Source organism: Habropoda laboriosa, unplaced genomic scaffold, assembly GCF_001263275.1.
Source record: "Habropoda laboriosa isolate 0110345459 unplaced genomic scaffold, ASM126327v1 scaffold797, whole genome shotgun sequence".
Taxonomy (NCBI): domain Eukaryota; kingdom Metazoa; phylum Arthropoda; class Insecta; order Hymenoptera; family Apidae; genus Habropoda; species Habropoda laboriosa.
The window spans coordinates 38,850-43,863 of record NW_017100886.1 but is presented as its reverse complement, the minus strand read 5'-3'; positions in this window follow the sequence as shown (position 1 = coordinate 43,863).

The window sequence follows — 5,014 nt, the reverse complement described above, 5'->3', positions numbered from 1 at the left end:
CTAACCACACCGCCTCCGTTTTTTTTGGCGCCATCCTCAGTCCCATTTCCCGTATCCGGGAAGCCCACCTCTGCGAGGCAGATGGCCCTCCCCGCGGGGAGTTGGGCCCGTAGGGCCGCGTCGTACGCGATGACCCACAGTAGGGGACCCAAAACGGACCACTATGCGATACCCCGCGTGACCTCCATTCGGAAGTCCGTGCACCGGCCGGGATATTCTATCCACCTGCCGCGGAGGTACGCGCCGACCGCCATCCGCAAGTACATTGCCCGAGAGTTTATTAACGTGTCCGCACCTGCCCGAAGGCTTTGCAGACACGGCCCCCATGGGCGCGGGATTGAGATGCGCTCAATCAGCGCGTACCCACGGAGTAAATTCCGCGAATACTACCAAGTCGGTACCAGAGTGCAAGCTCCGGCCACCACTCTTGGTATGAGCGAGACCTTTCTATATCTCTACCGGCTCTGCAGGTCGGTTCCCGAGCTGATTTAGCGCAGCTCACCCGCCGAGACGCCAGCGCCTCTTGCCTGTATACAGGCTATACCACTGCCCCCGCGAGTCCCACCCCGTGGGCTTATAATGTCAACCCCCGCGGTACCAGTGCCCCAGCCATACTGGTCATACTGTTCGCAGGATTTCTCCTACTACCCATGAGGTGCTTGCACACCTCGGCATGGGCCGGCCAACTCGGATACGTGGGGTCGTCAGTCCCCAAGGTCCCCGGGTCCTTCGACCCGGTTCCCCTCCTGCGCTCGGCGGTGGAGATTCCACCACCCCTCATTCACACACGCCGCCTTTTCTCAAACGCACACCTAGCATACTCACACAAACATCTATACCTTTCATACGTCTCAAGCACACCACTCACATCCACAGAACCATTCGTACTTACTTTCACACCCATAGCATTCAGATCACGAAACTCAGTATACAGCTCACAGTCACATAACACATGCTTCCAGTTTTCACATTCATACCCACACGCACACTTCGGACTTTCCGCCAACCCACGCTCATGCAAAAATCCATTCATACTTCCGTGCCCTGTCAACAAGAAGCACACATACACACTGGGTTCAAATCTCACATTCTCACGCGCAAACCTTACATTCCTTATCCATTCATACGTTACTCTTCCTTTCACACTTGCATCCCATCTCGCTTGCCATTTCTCATACATTCGTTGTTCAGCCATCTTCACGCATTCATCAACACTCCATTCTCGCATCTCATTCTCACTTATCAAATCACTCTTCAATACATGCACACCTTTCTTACATTCATACACCACACATCTCCATTCACACTCAAGGTCCCACGGAGGCTCACCCAGGATAACCTGCATGGCCTGTCAATTCTTGTAATCATCATTCTTTCCAACACTTTCCCAAGGACGGACAATAAACAAATAGTCCGCCTCCGGGGACTTCAACAGCACGACTACGTCTGCCTTTTTCCACTCACTCGGAAAACAGTTCTCTCTCAGGCATGCATCATACATCTCTTTCATACACCATGGGATCGCTCGCCATGTCATTCGCACCATTTCTGCATTCACTCCATCCATTCCTGGCGCTTTGCCCGACTTATTTGCCTTCACCGCGCTTTCAATTTCATTCCATCCAAACTCTCGCTCCTGACAGTTATTCATCTCATTCTCACTATCATTCACACTCTCGGGTGTTTCATTCATACTTGCAGAGGGGAAAAACTTGTTTATTAACACATTCACACTCTCTCTCCATGTACTCGTCATTCGTTCACCATCTTTCAAACTCCCTAACTCTCTACATCCACGCCTTTTCATGCAACATTTATACACTTCACCCCAAGGGTCATTATTTCCATCCACCCTTACCATTCGCCTCCACATTCTCTCTTTCGCATCTTTCATAGCCTTTTTATATTCATTCATTCTCTCTCGCAAGCATATCCATCTTTCATTCACACGTTCGCTCTGCTCTTTCCTTGCACGCTGATACTTTCTTCTCTCCCTCCGCACATATTTACGCATATCCTGTAGTTCACTCGTCCACCATTTCGCTCTTTTCACATTCATCCCACCCGTTCTTTTCATCATTCTCTCATTAGCTTCATCTATCCATTTGGTCAGGAGCGAGGCCTTTTCACATGCATTCAGTTCTCTATACTCATTCATACCATACATGTCCACACTCATTCTTAATAATCTTCCATACTCTTCCCAATCAACACACCTGGTGACCCATCTCTTCTTCACATTCACTCTATCATTCATTCCAGATTCACATTCATATTTCTTCATACGTATCAATATCACATTGTGATCACTCATACCCCATTCATTCTTAATTTCCCATTTATACTCATATGCTTCATTCAACCCATGACCAAGTGTTATATCAATATCACTTTGTCCATTCGCTGCGCAGAAGGTGTACCATTCACTCGGCTCGTTCAGCACACACACATTCTTTCGAACCAAATATTCCTCCAAAATCTCACCTCTCATTTCACTCTCGCGTCCTCTACATTCACCCTTGCTGTACCACAAAGCACTCGTTGCATTCGCATCCACACCAAACAACACAGGCACATCACTTGCATACTCAATCACTCTGTCCATGTACTCCAGATACGGTTCGATATCCGCCCCGAACTGGAAGTACATGGACACCACATACATACATCCAAACTTGCTCTTCATCCACACACACACACCATTTTCATTCGTACACTCATTCACCAACATTGATTCCACCCTATTGTCATTCACCACTACACACGTTTTAATCACACTCTCACACGCATACACTCTCATGTGGGTTGGCAGACCCTTCACTGAACCATACGCGACGTAAGGCTCCTGCAGGAGCGCTACATTCACTCCTCTTTCACTCATCATCACACCCAAATCATTCATAACCGCACTCGCACGCTGACAATTCACCTGAATCACATTCATACAAGCAGTCATCGCTTACTCTCATTCTCATTCTATCAAGCATACTTTGGTACTCGGGGCAATCCTTAGAAAGCACGGAGTGACCACATTGTCTCTTTCGCTCTTTACAATTTCTACATTCTTCTTTCGCTCCACATACAAAACTTTCATGCCCTTGCACTCCACATTTTCTACACACTTTCTCTTCCAATTTACACTCACGCATCATATGGCCGAAGCCATAGCACTTAAAACATCTCATCACGCATTCAATCTCTCTCACCTTAAACGCGTTCCAACCCACATATACTCTTCCTTCTTTCAACATTCTGTCTTTCGCTCGTCCATTCACTTCCAACACAACATTCCCATCTTTCGCATCTTTCTCGTTACTTCTACTTATAATTCTTACACGCTCTTTGAACTCATTCACACTCATATACTCTCTTAAATTACGTTTATACAAATCATTCATAATACACTCACTCGACATTTCATTTGGCACATCGTACAGAATCACCTTTGGGCCGATCTTCTTTGGGAGATCGACCCTAAGGCCGATTTCCTTAAACTTCGTGCAGTCACGGATAATACCTCTCTCTCTTTCTGTCACCGTTTCGATGGCTATACCCACATTCCTCGTCTTTCTCAAAGCACTCACACGCACATTAAGCAAATCACTCACCTCATTCAAAACTTTCTTTTTAATCTCCTCACTTGTAATATCCGCATTCTCATTTACGGGCTTCACCACGACGGCATACGCCTTTTCCGTGGTGGAGCCTTCCTTTCACGCACATTCGTTCTTGCACTTTCACGCACACTAACATTTTCACGCACACTCATATCACGCGCATTCACACCATCACGCACAACACGAGTATCACGCACACCCACATTCCGCTTTGCCACATCGGCATAGCATTCAGGCACATTCACTCTTTTCACATTCTCACGCTCCTGCAGCTGCCTCTCTTGCAATCTACCTTCTAATCTTTCATTCTTCATAATCACTCTCATTACTCATTCTTCATACTCGGACATAAGTCCGAGTATACCCTCGCACGCAGCCTTGGAGATGCGGTTGCTCTCCGACAATACAAACCGCCTCAACTTATCACTCACACACTTCACTCGCGTTAACTCTTCATGCTCACATTCATCATTCATACCATCATCATTCACACGGCGTTTTTTACCACGCTTTTCACATTCATCACTCAAACCACTCACTGCACTTTTCACACTTCCCACACTACACACCAATTTTGCATTCATCCTATCCAAACTCACACTCACTCTATCAGTCATACTACCACGCTCAACACTCTCGGTCCTCGCATGCACACACTCTTTTTCGACGCCTGAGGAGGGTGAAATCTCCATCCCCTGGGATTCCACTGGCGCCCCTTTCTTTTCGACATCGCGTCTCGCGCGTTCCCCTGATGCGGCCTTCTCCGAACTCTTTTCACCCAACTCTACATTTTGTTTTTTGTTTTTGCTTTTTGTGTCCATTACTGTTCCAACGAATATGGTTGGTTCTAAACGTCAGCTCGGGCAGAACCCCCAATGCCCGAGTAAGGCTATATTAACTGGGAGGGCGCCAGGTATCCCAATTTTGGCCGCTAAGGACGAGTGAGCTCACCCGCCACGCCCGACACATCCGTCACTCGCCGCGCACCATAACTTGGGGTTAAGGATTTTTTATAGAGGTTATCATCCTCGCAGGCCGGCCGTCTAAGGCAAGCCCCCCGTTCCCTTGGCGCCACGTACCACTTCACTACAGTGGGTCGTTGCAACGCCAAGGGTTTACGGTATGGGGCCCCACAGCACCACGCTGCGGGGCGCTAGGGACTCGGGTACCTCGGGAGCGTCTATTCCCGTACCACAGCCAATGGGAAAAGTCGGCTGTGGCCCCTGAGGGGCATCCGCAAGTACAATGGGACTCGGTGTTCTTCGAGCCCCTTGTGGATGGCCTCCCAGGACAGGGTGTTAAAAGCGTTTACGATGTCTAATGACACCGCCAAACACACCCTGCCCTGGGAAGTAGTCGAGTCCAAGAGGGCGCGGACACGGTTGATCCCATCGACC